This window comes from Natator depressus, chromosome 2 (genome assembly GCF_965152275.1).
Source record: "Natator depressus isolate rNatDep1 chromosome 2, rNatDep2.hap1, whole genome shotgun sequence".
NCBI classification, from domain to species: Eukaryota; Metazoa; Chordata; order Testudines; family Cheloniidae; genus Natator; species Natator depressus.
In genome coordinates, this window is record NC_134235.1 from 227,852,125 (window position 1) to 227,870,190 (window position 18,066).

An 18,066-nucleotide genomic window follows, 5' to 3' on the forward strand; every position below is an offset into this window, starting at 1 on the left:
AAATGAACCAAATATACTTTTTGCTACTTTTGAGTCTCTTGTAAACATAAAAGACATGGATCCTGTTCCCAAGAAGTCAATTGCAAAACTCCCATTGATTTCAACAAGATCAGGAGCAGCAGGTCCAAAGCAGAAGCAATGCATATTGGTTCGTAGCATAAAACAGTCCTTAGAACAATCATCTTCTGGACCACCTCCCTGCCAAATCATGCTCCAATTTGTGATTGCACAAAACACACAACTACACACATACAATATGTTTGTTGTCCTCTGAGCTTAGCTTGACCCCTCCAGCCTAGTGCATCTCTTCCCAGACACTAATTCTTTCCTCCATCTCCACCCCAATCCCACTTTCCAGCTCTTTCCCCAGGTCCCATACACCGACCTCCCTTGGGTGCACTAGTGACTGCTTCCTGGCTCCTCCCAACTCTGTGCTCTTTCTCCCATCTGGACCCTTCCTCTCCTCTGTTACCAATCTCCTTACTTCCCTCAGACGTCACGCTCCTTCCTCCCACCCAACCCCACACTGCTTCCTCCTGCCAGACTTCTAGGCAGCTCCTTTGCTCCAGTGCCTGATTTCTCTCTTCCTCCTGTCTAGTCCTGTTGTTCACCAATCCCCTGGTTATTTCCTCTCTCTTCCCTCCTTAAAGTACCTCCTTGGCCTGGGGACAAGGCCTTTATTTTGACTCCCTTGCCTCTGGCATGTGCTGGGGAGGCTGGTGGCTTGAGTCTACAGTGTGGCTGTTCTTGGAGGGGGAAGAAGGAGGAGGCTTTTTTTCAGCACAGCTCATTTGATAACACAGTCGCCTTTACTGGCAGCTCCTCTTTCCTTCTACAGATGTCCTGGCTGCAGTGCATCAAGGGCTTAGAACCAGAAGTCTAGCTCTCTGAGGGTCACTGGGAAGGGCTCTGTTAGGATCCTCTGCGATACATAAAACATAACAATTACACATTAACGTTACTGGATACATATGCTATTATTACAATTATAAAATATCAAGCTATTGTTATAAATATAATAATATGAAACAAAAATACATCGCAGTCTATCAGACACCCCTAAATAAAGACCATATATACCTCCCATATAGCTCACTGGCAAAGAAAGAAAGAAAGAAAGAAAGAAAGAAAGAAAGAAAGACAGCATGGATTTCAGTGTGAGTAAAGTCAGGCTGCAGCCTATTATAGCAAAATAAGTTTATTCTAATGTAAGGTCACAGCAACACTAAAGCAACTATTTTAAAAACACGACATGTACCAAAGTTACGATAGATAACCTCATAGCCTTTTAATAAAAGATTCAAGTTTCAAAAGTGAAATTTATGTTTACTATTATTTGCACATTTTTCTCGTACTCTGTGCTGCTTTAATTTTACTATTGCACATCAATCTTAAATGCAATTGTGTCACACAGAGAAGAGGACACAAATGACTGTGTACCAGAAATAACTGTTAAGAACTATTGGATTTCTTTGCTGCCAGCTATGGTCTAACTCTGGATCCAATCCTGCTGCTGCTGAAGATAATGGGAATTTTGCCATTGAGTTAAATGGGAGCAAGATTGACAAGGTTTCATAAATCAATTATATTGTCTGTGTGAATATTCTGGGACTTCGTTGTCTCATTGCACACAGCCGAACCAAAACAACATTTTGAAGTATTAAACCATTTCAGTTATTGTCTTTACATTTTGTTGTAACAGAGATCTTCTAAAATTCAGTTAAAATAATGTATTAAATTGAAATAAAACATAAGACCTGATCCTGCAGTTCGCAGTCCCATTGACGTCAATGGAAGTTTTGCCTGAGAAATGACTGCAGGATCAGGAGCAAGGAAAGAATACAATGTTTAATCAATAACATAAAAAAGACTATTTAACAACATGCTACCAAACAATGAACTTTGGATGCACTTCCCCTTGTTGGAGATGGAACACCATACTAGGGGAATCTAAAGGAGACATAATCTCTCTCCAAGCAGACCAAGGAGTGGGTGTAGTGGGCAGACTGCATCATCCTTTAGGATGGCACAGTCTGCTCATCCTGGGGTGGTACAAAAGTGGAGACACAGCCATGACCCTGCCTTCTCCTTGCTCCATGTGAATGGATGTCCATCTCCCAGGAATGCATAGAGGGAACGACCCTTGGGCTCCCCTAGGCACAGGTTCTGTAACTGAAGCTGGACCTTGCATACTATCATACCAGTTCCATTGTGTAAAGGCCAGTCGCAATCCAGCCCATAACATATTAATCCAATCTGCGGCATCTATCCGGTTCCTCAAGAACAACTGGATTGTCAGTTCCATAAATCTATCCATCAGCTGTTGGGAAACCCAGTGCTCTTTCACAGTGAAAGGAGCTTTACATGAAAGGAATATTTGAGGTGGGGAGGAACATGAATGTCTGTATCCACGTGTATCAGGAAGAAGCCTTCTACCTTGAATCGGAAATGCTTTATTATTGGAGTCTCATACAAGAACATTTTATTACAATTTTATTTTTTCTATTATTCAGTATTTATATAATACTATAGGTTTGTGTGGTCATGTACAGAAAACACTTGTAAGAATACCCTTTTCTGGGATTCAGACAATCAGCAAACATGTATAATTATCTATTTCCTGGAATGCTATGTAGAGAAATGATGCTCAGAGCTTGTCATTCTTTTATATGTCTTACAGTTAGGAAGAAGAGAAGAATCATTATTAAGCAACACTATTAAAAAGGATTTTTAAACAAAATCTCAGTAGCAGAAGGTACAGTAGATAAATGATACACAGCAGATCACTGGAAATCAATCATCATCATCATGATTTCAAGGGCAACCAGACTGAGCCAAGTCCTGTTTGCCCGACACGACTGAAGAGTCCCCTTGAGTTCATGTGAGTAAGGACAGCAGGATTTAAATTTAATAGTATTTTAAAACATATATTTTATCATGCTCAGCTAACTCAAAAACAGGTAAACAGATTTAGCTCTTTTTTAAAAAATCACCTTTAGGATCGTAATAAAGGTATCACATGCAGGAGTATTGTGAGAAACTAATCTTTAGTTCTTTGCTCCAGTCACATGACATTGGTCCGAGTTATAAAAGATTATACCATCACATGGCATAAGGGTCAGTTTCCACTGATTCCAGGGGCTACTGTGACAGGGGCCAGGCAACCACAGCAAGTTTCAGCCCAAAAGTTGAATGTTTTGAGAGATTTATGAGAAAGTAAAAACTGCGATTTCTAATAAAAATTTGTGTGTAACCTCAATATAACATTTTTGGGTAGAGAATGCTTTTATATACTGTGCATAATATTACAGTTTTATAGTAGTAACTTCCAGTTGTGGCAACAGAGATTATTTAGTTTTCCTATAAACTACACAATACTGATCTCAAATAGAAGCAAACCTACATCACAATTTAACAAATTGGACCGGTAGCATACAAAACAAAACATTATTCTTTAATCCAAGACAAAATTAAGAAGAATATGAATAATGCATCAAGAAACTCTATTTTCAAGTAATAATTCAGCATTTTTCACACATTTATATATTTGTTTAGAAATCTAATATAAATTCTAATTATTCCATCATTGCAAATAACCTCACCATCACATTCTGCAGATAGTGTAGTAAAGTTTATTAGGGCTGTCAAATTATTAAAAAAATTAATCGTGAGGTTAAAAAAATAATCATGATCAATTGCATTTTTAATCGCACTGTTAAACAATAATAGAATACCATTTATTTAAATATTTTTGAGTGTTTTCTACATACCACACTGCTTTGGATAGGTATGGAGCAGAACGCATCATCAGCATGGAAGCATGTCCTTTGGAACATTGGTCGAAGCATGAAGGGGCATACGAATGTTTAGCATATCTGGCACATAATACCTTGTAATGCCAGCTACAGAAGTACCATGTAAATGCCTGTTCTCACTTTCAGGTGTCATTGTAAATAAGAAGTGGGCAGCATTATCTCCCATAAATGTAAACAAACTTTTTTGTCTCAGCAACTAGCTGAACAAGAAGTAGGACTGAGTGGACTTGTAAGCTCTAAAGTTTTACACTGGGTTTTTTTTAGTGCAGTTATGTAACAAAAAAATCTACATTTGTAAATTGCACTTTCATGATAAAGAGATTGCACTACAGTGCTTGTATGAGGTGAATTGAAAAATATTATTTCTTTTGTTTATTTTTTTTACAGTGCAAATATTTGTAATAAAAATAATATAAAGTGAGCACTGTACACTTTGTATTCTGTGTTGTAAATGAAATCAATATATTTGAAAATGCAGAAAATCATCCAAAAATATTTATAATAATTTCAACTGGTATTCAATTGTTGTTTAACAGTGTGATTAAAACTGCGATTACTTGTAATTAATTAGTTTTGAGTTATTCGCTTGAGTTAACTGCGATTGACATCCCTAACATTTATATAAAATAATTTTATAACTGGACACCATAATAACCTCTCTTAATTAAAGGCAGACTTTGTATACGCATTGGCTAGTCATCCATAGACTACATTAAATTACAAAAATATAGGTGTTTCTTTATTTTAAAACTATGTACACATTGGTGTTTTTTATATGTGACATTATAATTCACTACTATTACCTATTCCTGCTCCCACTGAAGTCAGTGGCAAACCTCCACTTACACCACTGGGAGTGAGAGCAGGTCTTGCTTCTCATTTTATAACAGATGACAGGTAAAATATCCAACTTTTCCCACTCCTTATAAATGGAAATAGTAAACAAAGCTAGTTTTGAATAAAAAGCACTGTCATATAGATACCACTTTTTCTAAGTAATTAGTCCATCTATCTAGAAAACCATTTCAGAAAGCATGAACATGCACAAGATTATCCAGCATGAATGCTTAATTTGAATGAATGCATCTTAGAAATGTGGGGTGTTAAGTGATTTGTACCAGATGTAGGATATTACTTCAATCAAAAGCTATACTAAATAAAAGTAGAAGTACTGAGTCTTGTGCTAGTGAAGATTAACACTCTATCAAAAAGAAAGACAGGAGGCTAAATCTTTTGTCATTTAAACAGGTGCCACCTCACTGGAGTCAAAAGTCAATGGGGGCTGCGGGAGTGTAACTGAGAGCATATTCTGGCCCATTGTAGGCACAATCCTGCAGTTTTTACCAGCCAAAATTCCCATGACTTTGATGGTCATTTTGCCTGAGACCCTTAGAGTGCTGCATTGCTTTTTCTATAGAAGCAGCATTAATAAATGAGCTGTCAGTCAAAATGTTGCAGCCATACAAAGTAATACATTTCTAATAGTGCACAAAAGATTGACATACACTGAATATTTATTTGGTTAGTTAAGCTTGTGCATCAGCAGCAGTATATTTCTGTATCAGGAAGGTAACATCAAGAGCAACCTGAATTCTAGAAATGGATTCTGCTTCAGATAAAACCAGACACATTTTATTCAAAATATGAAAAAATAAACAACAAAGTTTTATATCGAATAGTGCAATAATTCATGAAAATTAATACTATGAGCAGGTTATCCTCTCATTTTGACAGCACTGGTCAACAAAATAAATGAAGAGTAAGAGTAAATGGGAACCAATGCAAAGGCCTAGAGAGTAATTACTATTTTAAAATATATTAATTCTGTACCTAGTGTCAAATGCAATGACAGTAGGTACTGAATAAATACAAAACTGCTTTGGCATTGCCATTTTCTTTTCAAGATGAAAAATGCACTGGTTTGGAATGTTTATTTTGAACCAACCATATGGTATTACTATAGAGAGCCTGGAAGTGAATGTATTCTTTGGAAGTACAGTATCATAATAAATTATTCTAGCAAGCATGCAGAATGAACACAGATCACAGACACAATCTGATTTGGCAGTCCAAATGCAGACACTGCCTGCACTCCTAGAGGCAAGCCTGTATAGCAGCTATAAGTTACCAGCAATGGGCCCAATCCTGCACTACATATTCAGGAACACTCTCACTGATTTCAGTAGGAGTTCTGCCGACATGAAAAGTAAAAGATCAAGTTCAATATTTAAATTTATTAGCACACATGATGGGATTAATCACGTTCTCACTGAAATCAACAACTAAAAATCCCATGAACTCCAATGGGGACAAGATCAGGCTCATTATGTGCTACATATATATTCTTCCAATTGTTACAGTATTTTGTTTTATTGAGTGTTTGTCTCTTACTACTAATATGATTGTGACTTAAGTCCTCATTACTGCAGTGCTGGTGACATAACAGCACGTTGCTATATGAAGCACTGGAAAGCCAAAGAAATCAGTTTGGCCAGAAATTTCCACAACAAACTGATGCACAGATCTTTTGTTCAGATATTCTAATACAGAGTGCACACAGTCATGAAATCTGTTTATATCCTGGCTCCTACAATTATTAATGATGAAGTACTTCATAGTACCATAATCAATCTTTCTGTAGCTATTTAATAGCTATGTGAGGCAAATCAAAAAGATTATTCTCCTAACCAGTGATAAAATAGTGACCAAACCCAACAGATTTTGTAATCCATCAAATCGGAAACTACTGTACTGGTGTAATATTAATGCCCCAAAACAAACTGTCAGGCTGAAATAATATTAATGTTGTGATGTGACGTTTAAAAGTAAGAGAATTCAAAATAAGGGCTGAAATGTAGCCCTGGACTTGCCTTGTTGTGGCACTGCAGTAACTAGTCGTAACAGGATAAATTATGGATGGGGTGGTTGAGAGTTTCAGTTTTAACATTCCATTCCCTTCCTTTGGTTAATATTGTCATAACCTTCATGTTGCCTACATATTGGTTGTTATTATTGTTATTAGCCCAATCCTGCAGCCCTTTGGCAAATCTCCCAGTGATGTCAAAGGGAATTTTGCCTGAATGACTGATGCAGCATCAGATATTATTTATTCATCTGTCTACCACATAAAACCATATATTTACAAAACAATTATGGAAGCATCATCTCTTCACAGGTAAGGTTGAAGCCAACTTCTCATAATAATATAGATATTGCTTAGAACTTATATAACACTTTTTACCTTCAGTGAGCTGTACAGACATTAACTAATGAACCTAGATCTCAGCGTGAATTAAATTCTGGGGTACAGTTTTTTTCTTCATTTACTGATGTTTTAAGTTAACTATTTTATCTTAACTCTGTTTCAATTCTGTGTAACTTGTTTATTTGCAAAAATGGTCAACATAAGCAATAACATTTGATTGATTGGTTAATTGAAGTAATTAGTCTGTAAAATATCGATAACGTGATTTTAAAGAGATGGAGCCAAATTCTTTGCTGGCACAAATTGGCACAACTCCACAGACTTCACTGGAGCTGAACCATTTATACCAGCAGAGAATTTGGCTCATAACATTTGACTAGCAGACTGTAATACATAATGGATTAGGTAAATAGGTACTTTGTAAGTCTCTACATTTGAAAATTCATATTATCGGCCTGATAAAAAGAGCTTTTTAGAGTCAATCAGGTATTCAGCTATATTGGTGAGCCATCTATTTCTTAAACTATATTATAAAGGAACAGCTCTCTTGGATCCATTACAATATATTCTGAATTCTGCCTCATTTGTGTAAAGTACTGTCATTTTATGACAATATAGACTGACACAGCTACATAATCAAATCTGTTAATCTCATAAACTGTACATAAACGGTATGTGTTTGTTTTTATCCACATGCCCAAAATCCTGATGAAATTTTTCTAGCAGAAATTTTTCTAGCAGAATGGCTCAAATCCTCTTCTTATCCCCTCTAAATAACTGGCCTGGGTGCTTGGGAGCAGGCAAAGAAATCTGCCTCCTAGGCTGTGATGGGGTTCTACAACTGCTACTCCAACATAAGGACAGAATAACTTCTTTGGCACTAGCAGCCCCATATCACAGGGTGGGGAAACTCCCGCAATCAGTGCAGCCTATGGATCATCAGCCCCATCACTGCCACTTCCCTGGTTTGTCACTACTCTGGGGTTCAAAGCCAAGGACTTTCTATTCAGGACAAAATTCATTTTAATAATAAAATATATAAATAAAAATTTTATTATGTGTTTAGCACCAACAATGTGCTTAGAGCTATATAATGCAGAAGAATAGCAGTCCTTGCCAGGAAAAGTTTGCAGTCTAAATGATGCACACACAGAAGGCGCAACATTCAGGGAAATCAAGAGGTAAGGATAACCGAGGTTTATCTTTATCTTCTTCTTCTTACTTTTTTTTTTTCCCCCTCAGCACTTTCTCTCAGGTTTCATCAACTAAAGTTCAAAATTTCTCAGCATTGGTTCCTTGTAAAGCTCCTTGAAATCAAGGCTTTGCCATAGCCCCTGCCTATCATGGAGCAAAAGTCAGACTGACCCCATATGCTAATTCAGATCTACACTGATGGCTTCAAGCTGTCTCAACGGGGCCTTCTCAGAGAAAATACTAAAAGAATAACAACATCCTTACTTGCAGGTTGGAGAAAATTTTGGCCCTGTTCACACACCAATGGACTACATCCCCATTCACTGTCATTGAAAGAAAGAGAGACAGAGAAGGAAAAGGGGAGGGGGAACGGGGACAGAAGATAGACTGAGACAGAAGGCAGCAGCAGAAACAAAGAATCAGTAGCTAGAGACCAAAGAAGGGAGGAACAGCAATAGAGAATGTCCAAAACACCAGTTTCCTAGCTTTGTAAAAAACAAAACACACACACAAAACACACCATTAAAAGCTAAAATAAAACCATGCACACCTATGAGGGTTTACCCTTTTCTGCTGTCGTGTTTTGTGCATAGCTTTCTTCTGCCTTTCAGTCCCTGTCCTCTCCCTTTCCTGCTTTCTCTCTTACTTGTCTGTCTTAGTTTTTCTCATTTTTCATTCAATATGTCTCCCTCTAGCACTCACACTCTCCTTTTTCTTTGTCTCCTGAATCAGCATTCTTTTGTTCTTCTTCCTCCTTGCTCCTCTCTGGCTGTGTCTCTCTCTCCTTTTCTTCCTGTTCCTGTCCTCTCTTTCTTTTTTTATTTCTGCTCTTGCTTTCCTATTCTGCTTCCCAGGTGTTTTCACTGAATACGTGAACACAGAGCACAAGCAGTGGAAAATATTTTTAATTCTGATGCTCCTTTTCCATCTCCATGTGCTTTTCAGCTGCTGTAGGTCCATTAGCTTTAAAGCACACATGAGGAAGTCACTTGTACTCCCATGTTCTTGAACACTATCAACAGTAGCATAGTGAAGTAAAAGCACATGGGAAGGGAATGTGTCAGAAAAGTTGCTTGTACTCCCTCCAGCACGTGGGCCACATTTAACAAGGTCAAGGGACAAGTGTGGCCTATGGGCATTAGTTTGACAGGCACTGCAAAAGGGAGCATAATCTTCTTCCTTCTACCTGCCTACGCTTTGCAATTAGGCATTTACAAATGCAGGGTCATGAAGTTTCAAGTGATCTACTTCAATTCACAGGCTGAATGAGACTAGTGACAGATAATCATCTCATTTCTGATTCGACTATTTTCATCATAACCATGGGCATTTCCCAGGCACAAGACCCTGGAAATCTTTTGTTTTCCTTTGCCCCACATGAAAGGGCATCATCCACACATGCTGGTGCTGACCACTCAGGGGTATGCCTCTTTGGCATGTGTTGCCCACTTCTTAGGGCAATGTACAGTGCATTTGTGGAGCTCTGCTCGATTCACTCCTTTGTGGTTAGCTAGCCCCTTTGTGACATTGCCTGCTCTGCTGTTTGCTCATGTTACGCACATTTTGACACCTCTCAGCTGGCCTCCATGGGTTTCCAAGGCACCTGCTTCAGATCTATTTGTCTTTTTGGAACCATCAAGCACCAGTAATTGCATAGTTTTCTTTCCTCCCTTGTTCCAGTACCTCTGGAATCAAGTGAAGGAAGACATGTAGTGCCCAGTTTTACTGAGTATTGTGCCCACACCTTCTGCTGAAGAAATCACATTTGCATTGTTGTACAGGCTGACTACATGAACTGTTATTGCCTGGCACCTATATTCTAGGGCAAAGGTCCAAGTCACTAATGAGTGGGTAGTAGCCAGGCAAACTGGGGGCCCAGGGATTGGCAGCCAAGAGGCTGTGTGTCAGATCTTGACACAGTTACTCAATTTTCACTCAGGCAACCTCTCATTGGCTTCAATGGAAGCCTGCCTGAGTAAAACTTGTATAATGACCTCAGGATTTGGCTCTATGGATGTGCATTACATGTAGGTATTGAGAACAGGATTTCTGGCTGAGACGATCAATTACTCTGTCAATAAACATATATCTTGATCTTATACAGCGACTATATGCTTAAGACATTGCAATGCTGTGATATGTGTGAAAATATTGGAATTAAGGAGTATCTCATTTTTATTTTGAACAAAGAGCATAAGATATTAAAGCTTTTGTCAAGAGAAAAGGTGCTTCTAATACGTAATTTCCCCATTTAAACAAAGAACTGACAGATGATTTTAAAATAAGAAAATTCTTCATGTATAAGATAAACTATACCTTTTCCGGTTGTGCTTTCGATACTTATATTCATGTATAAAATAAACTATACTTTCAGGGTATAACATTTAAAAATTATTGATTATACCATATGTATAAAAACACTGTTTATTATTTCAAATTCTTCATATGTGCACATTGACAAATACTGAAAGAAATATATTTTGACCTTGTACTAAATAAAATTATAGCAAAAAAAACATATTGTTGAAAAAGACAGTGTTATTTTAGAAAAACCCCACTTCTCAGCTTCCTAAATCCTGATCTTGCAATGTGTGTTCACCTAAAACTCCCTCCAGAGTTAGTAGGAATTTGGGACGTGCAAGCGATGCAGATTTAGGCCTTATATCTCAATGATGAACTAATTTAAAAAAAAAATCATCAGCAATCTGTACTATAAAACAAAACAAAACACAACCCAACAAAATAAAACAAAAAACACCCCTCACACCCCGAAGTCACTTTATATCCAAACTATAGGATCCTCAAATTCCTTCATATCCTTTGGATCCTTGGGATTCTTTTGTAAATCTAGCTCTGCTTTTTTATCATCTCTACTACATCCACATTGCTTTATATTAATTAACGTAAGAAATCGCAAGATAGGATCCTAACATTTATGGTTTTGGTGTAATAGCATTATTTTGCTTTGTGGCTCTTGTTAGTATTCATTTTGACAGAATACTGACAAATCTGCAAAAAGATTTTCAACAATATGGACCAAATCTTTAAGTCCCTTCTCAGGCAACATTCTCTTTGAAATTCAATGGAAGTTTCGGCTGATCAAGGACTTCAGGATCAAGCCTTATATGTAACATGCATTTTCTGTAGTAAGTGTTAATACCAATTTTATGAGACCATTATAATTAGTGTACATACAGTTAAGCTCATATGCAGGTAACATCCCCATCGGTATCAACACCGTCATATTCTCCAGTGTATAATAACATACAAAAACAGCAGTTTCCCAGACTCTCCTTCCATTTTTTTCCATCACCCCAGGCCTAATGCTAGTTGGTAAAGCGAGATTAGGGTATCTGATGATTCCTATCGATTCAAATGTGGTGCTAGGATGCCAAAATCCCCAAGAGTAAAAGAACCTTCCCCTATCACTACGCCACTGCTTATTGATCTAGTTCACCAGCCAACCATTGTAATTTTCTCTCACAAACAAATAAATCTTGCATGAAACAGAGAGTACATGAATACTGGTATTTTTATGTGGCATTGCTAAATTATTATATTTAGGATCAGCATAAGGGTTCTTCTCTGCTTTCCCACGTTGACCATCATGTAAATATTATCTAATAATGGGCAGGATCCTAAACTGTATTTTGAAATCAGAATTATTTGCATATGCTGAATAAACTCAGTGTTACATAATCAGTGGACACTATCCTTTATTCCTTACCCTGGCAAAATTCCATTGACTTCAATGGTACTAGTTGTCTAAGGATTATTTCTGTAATTGTTACAGGATCAGATCCAGTATGTGTAGCCAATAAATGAGATAATCCACATACCCACTGATTACTGCTTAAAATTCTATTAATTGGCATCTTTCTTCTTTTATGAATTGAGCCAAAAAAATTAAGACTAGATCAGGATGTTATAAATTGTTAGTCTATATCCCTCTGAAAATATTGGTTTATATAGGACAGAATTTTAATCTAAGAACTATGACTCTGATCCTGCAAACACTTAAACACAACCATCATTTTCAGCACATGAATAGACTTGGATTTAATTGCTTAAGTGTTTGCAGGATCTCACTGTATGAGCTCAATAGTTATGTCAGAAATGCTAGGCATTGGAATTGAAATATGGGATGTAACTATAAGAAATCTAACACATTTCCTTCACACAATCTGTGAATTGTTTGATGTACAGAATTGTTTCAATGCAAGGGCCTGATGCTTCCCCCACTGAAGTCAATAGGAGCAAAATAGAGCTCCCAAGTTGTCAGTACTCCTTATCAACATTAACTTGCATATACTATTATTGTTTCATAGATTATTAAAAGTGATCAATGCAATATGTAATTGTTGATATGATCAAACCAAAATAATTTGACACCATACATAAATTCGCCCAATTTTGAACACATTGCTCAGGTTAATGTAAGTATTTCAAGAAAACATCAATACGCTATTCAAACTATATTTGCTTTGGGATATGCAAGTATGTTTTATGGTAGCTGATACCCTTTTTTGAGATAATTTATATGGGGGAATGTTTCAACTGTTGTAAATCGGTGTAACTCCAGTAATTCAAGGAAGCTGCACTAATTTAAATAATCTGAAATCCTTACATTTTCTAAAAATTGCTCAGGTATTCCCCACTAACTGTAACGGAATTTTGCTGTATGAGGACCACAGAATTTATTTGTCTACCCTAGCTGTTTCTAAAGTACCTATCATTTTGGTATCTAAGCACCATTTTGGGCCATCTGTCAAACAAACACTTTCAATTAAACCCCCCTTCTTCCCCAAATTTCAACACTTTTAATTCTCCAAAAATACAATATAGTTTCATTCTGGCACCTGCTACATTTGTTACTTTCCTATCATTGTTACAGACCACACACTATCTTTGTGGCTCTTATACAAATACTTTTGCTGCTTGCAACTGCTGAATCTTTCATGTGAATAGAAGTAAAACTACCATAGAAAAATCTCTGTAAATGTTAGAATGTAGATAACTGTTTATATTTTGAGTATCTATCTTCCTTGATAAGAAGCTAACTAGATACGGAGCTAAGAAAAACACCTGTTTGTTACACAAACATAAAATTATTTTATCAATTTGGCCCCACGCGAAATCAGATTTTAGTGGCCTGATATTAAGCACCTGGAGAAAAAGTGATATCTAAAAACATGTTGCCTTAATTTCTTTTGAGGTTTATCTATTTTATAACTCACATTTGCTGAATGCCATCTTACAAAAATTACTCCTTTTTTGCTCTTCTATATGCTGCCTAGTATTAATGTGACAGACTGCGAATGCATGGTGACAATAATAATCACAGAACTTAATATTTTCTGTATAGGCGTCCAACAGCGAAGCTATGATCTTTGCAACAAGGAGATATAAACAGGTAAAGTAAGACTGATTTAAAACATTGACATGTCTTAAAATGTATTTGGTTTGCTTTCTAAAAATACTTGCAAAATGAGATTCTTTTCAATAAAACTAAAGCATATAGAAATTTAAATGTGGAGGACAATTTCTCACTGTAGTGAATGCATGTCTGTGTTTGAACCCTTCTTGGGAAGCATAAATTATATACACAACTTTTAGATTTCTATAAATCATTTCAGTGTTGTGATTTGAATGGTAGCAAAAATGTTTGTATTAAAGACTACTGCAATTAAATGTGTGTTCTCCATAAATACAGAATAAAAATATGAAAACCCAGAAAGATTTATTTTGCATCATACTTTGTAAGTATTTCAAATGGTGTTTATTTGCAATATAAGACTAAAATTTACAAAAACTAAATCAGCATTTCTGCTGATGCACCAGGGTTTACTTTTTGTGCTTCTCTGTTCACTGCTAAAGATTTGCACCCTTTATATAGGCCTCATAAATAAATCTCCATAAATCTGATAAGATATGCTAGAATTTTATCTTGAAGAAATATCAAATGTCTACATAGACTACTTTGTTTGTGTGTGAGAAAGTGGGAGGCTGAGAATGCAATAAATTGTAATTCATCTTATTAGAAAGACTTAAAAATGATGCTGAAACTCACAAAAAGGCAGAACTACTATTATATGAGAGTTATTATATTATACTATATATTACAATGGTGCCTGCTAAAACAGCTGTATAAGTCTTATATTATTTTAATTAATAACCCCTTTTCTAGGAGCTCAGGCATATGAGTATACAAGTTATCTCTGTGCCACTGTTTGACATATGAGGTCTCAGCCTCAAATCAATTTTATAGTGAAATTTGGTGTAAATTGATTTGACATTTTTAAGTAAAATGAGGGGGAAATGTAAAACCTTTATGCTTTAAAACACTTGCTTGTATTGTTATAATTGAGAACTGGCTTTGATTCTTTGAAAGAGCGCAATTACCCAGACTACTTCTGCCTCTGAATATTTATTAAAAGAAAAAAATTCAAATAACTAAGATGTTAAGATTAAAAAGTGGATAATTCAGATATGCAGAATATAGACCTTCATAAAGATTTTTGGTTTTTGTTCTCTGGACATATGGGACTGTTCCCATGTGCCAAGGGAAAGTGGAAAAACAGATCTAGATTTAACTTTATTTCTTGACAAATAGAAGTAATTTGTGACTAAGTCAAAATGAAGTCAATTAATAGCAAATAGATAATGCTTCTTTTTCATTTTTGTAAATGAAACACCAATCCCACTTAATCCAGCAAGATTACAAAACTGGCAACATTAGTTTTCACAGTAAAACTGGAATAAGGTATATTGAATACATGATCAGAAATAAACTAAACTACAATAGTTTTCGTCACAGGTTACAGAAAGTATACAATACATCCTTAATGTTTTTGATATATTTCACTTAAAAGTTGATTTGTTACATTACTGATTAGCACTATCTCTGGGCCACTTTTAGGCATGTTTTGTTGGAGAGGCCCTTTCTACAACCAGACAATGTACTGTATTGGATCAAGGATTCAATACTTACCAAAAAATTGCCAGAAAAGCTGCAACATTATTTTTAGAAAATATATTGTGACTAGTTCTACACTTATACCTTATGAAAGAAATACCTACAAGAGCCTTATCAACAGCACAATCTGGGTCATGGTTTGGTTCAGGGCAGTATTTTGTTTTCTGTTAATGAAGATGGGAGAAATGTTCCTGGGCCATTTTGCTGTGTATGTTCTTTTAGTCTATCATTGCAATCATCGTTATTACAACAGTGATTGATCTAAGAAAGCAAACAGGGCCTATATTTGTCATGGATTTCTCTTTAGATATGCACCAAATGAAAGTTATGTTTCATTGTTACTATTTACTTATTCCTTATCATTTTTCTTTTTCTCTTATAATCTGTTTCAAGTATTTTTTCCAATAAAATATGCTTTATAAAAGGAAAACTCAGTATATACCTAAAAGAAAAGGGCAGGATCCTAAACTGTATTTTGAAATCAGAATTATTTGTACATGCTGAATACACTCAGTGTTACATAATCAGTGGGCACTATCCTTTACTCCTTACCCTGGCAAAATTCCATTCAGTCAATCTGTGGATGAAACTCTCACTGATGTCAGTAACGGTTTTGCATAATATCGATGGCAGGATATCTTTCTAGGTTATCATATCTTCTTTTCCACTGGAAAAGACTACGTAGAAGACAAGATGCAAACCTAGAACCTATTATTTTGGTCCAACTTCGTACAATTCATGAATAACTATTCTAGGCATGCTAAATGATTTATCATTCAATTTTGAATATTATTGCAATGTTAGTTTTAATGAATTCTTTACAGCTGAAAAAAACAGACAATGGGTTGTGGCAGTTAGTATGACTCATTAATTATTGTTTTAATCTTAATGTATTTACTTTGTACTGTTTTTAATATTCAGGTCAGTTTTCTTTTGGAAAATACAATCAATAGAGTTTTTAGTATATATATATATACACACACACACACACACATTATGCAAGAGCAACAAAACAGCACTTACATTAACCTGACAAATTTGTGAATCAACTTGGCCTCCTATCTGAAAAGACAAAAGACTGAGATATTGGGGCGGATTAAATTAAAAATATGATTTTTGCAATGAAGATAAGCTAAACTAATGTATAATCTTTTCATGAATTTCAGGCATCTAAGGAAATACATTGTTAATTATAATTTAGTTTTCAAAATGTCGTAAATGTAAAGGAAACTCTAGAGAAGAAAACTAGAAAACTCTAGTTATGAATTTCTGTAATAGGCTTTTGTGCTATTTATGTGTATTTCAAAATCTTTCTTTCAGTAGTTATCCTTTATTTTATACCGGTGATCTCTTTTCCTCTGTAACTCTATGTTCATATTTCTGACCTATCCTCCATTTTATGTTATCTCCTCTCTCCTCCATTTTATATAGTCTCTTTCATATGTGTGTAAAACAGTCACTATATACTATTATTATATGACACAGCTGCACAGATAGCCTTCTTTTCTCTCCCCTTCTTTCTGTGGTCTTTCACTATTGCAAAAGGAAACTGACCAAGATCCCTGTCTGCCTAGGCTTCAAAGATCATAACACCGGTGACTTTCACTTTGCAGCCAATGTGTCAAAACAGAAATATTGCTTCAAAATGCAGAGCAGATTCTAATTTTTATTTTCCAATAGTATGAATGCATTATCTTGAAGCCTAGTATGGTATGTATACAGTACATTATATTCTAAGTGCCTGATCCTGCAGTCACTGGGTTTTTCCCCCACCCCTAATTAGGAAGGTGACTGGGCCCTAAGTACACAAACTCTGTTTATACAATAGCTTGACAAGACAGCCCATAGTACAAGGAAAATCGGAACCAAATGCTGTTCTTCTTACCCATTTACATTATAGGCTGTGCTACTGTGAACAGTCATATACAGACTCTTAGCCCATTTATTTTTCTTTTTTAAATTAAGAAACATAAAAATGTATGTTAGAGTAACATTAAAGAATTTAATTAAGCCTACACAATGGGACTGTCTTTTTGAAAGGAAAACTACAGTAATTCTAAACCTATAAAACCTAATCCTGCAATTCGTACTCAGGAAAAACTCTGATTGGCTTCAACTGCAGGATCAGGCCCTTTAGGTATCTATCTATCCAGCCATCACTAGACAGAGAGATAGATACCAATATGAAATTTTTAAAAGATAATATGCTATTCTTTAATTACCTTGATAACTATAAATGGTTCTCGTAACTCCCAATGAAAACTGTCTTTTCACTGCTGCTTCCCAGCAGAAGTCCAATCTGCTGAAAGCCCTGTCATCAACCTGCAAACAAAAAGTGATAGCAACATACTTCAGAAGATGAGCAAAATTGAAGTCTCAATTTATGTAATAATTGTGTTGATTTTAATTATAATATTTAATATTAAATATAGGTATATTTTACTTGTTATTCTTACAAATAACAGCTAGGATGAGTAAAGCTGAAAGAAATTAGAGAAAAATATTTTTCTTTCTTTTTATTTTTTTTACTTTATGCATTCGGCAGCACAATGTGTATAGACAGACAGTTTCACTGTTTCCCCTGTCATTTGTGTAGGTCTTTAACATAGCAACAGAGGAGAGATAAATCTTTTTAAAAATAGGAAAACATGATTTTAAAATCACAAAAATAGACAGGGACACTCAGGAGCAGGTGTATACTTTTAAATCATATTTTAAAATTACCTAGATTTTAAATTGATGGTGTCCCTTTAAGAAAAATTCTACTTGACTTTAGTGGGAGTTTTGCTTGAGTAAGGAGTGCTAGATTACACATGGAATGGCTAAGAACATTCAGGTATGCAGGGCAAGTATCATGTCTAAAAACGTTTCAAATT

At 35.6% G+C, this 18,066-nt stretch overlaps 1 long non-coding RNA gene across 1 annotated transcript; it reads right to left on the reverse strand.

The window, feature by feature from the left end:
* Positions 1-439: 439 nt before the first annotated feature.
* On the reverse strand, positions 440-17,444 carry LOC141981761 (uncharacterized). The gene is made up of 3 exons (XR_012637905.1): positions 17,413-17,444; positions 1,758-1,814; positions 440-922 (listed from the first exon to the last, which is right to left on the reverse strand). It is a non-coding gene; the product is annotated as an uncharacterized LOC141981761 (long non-coding RNA).
* Between the last annotated feature and the right edge of the window lie 622 nt (positions 17,445-18,066).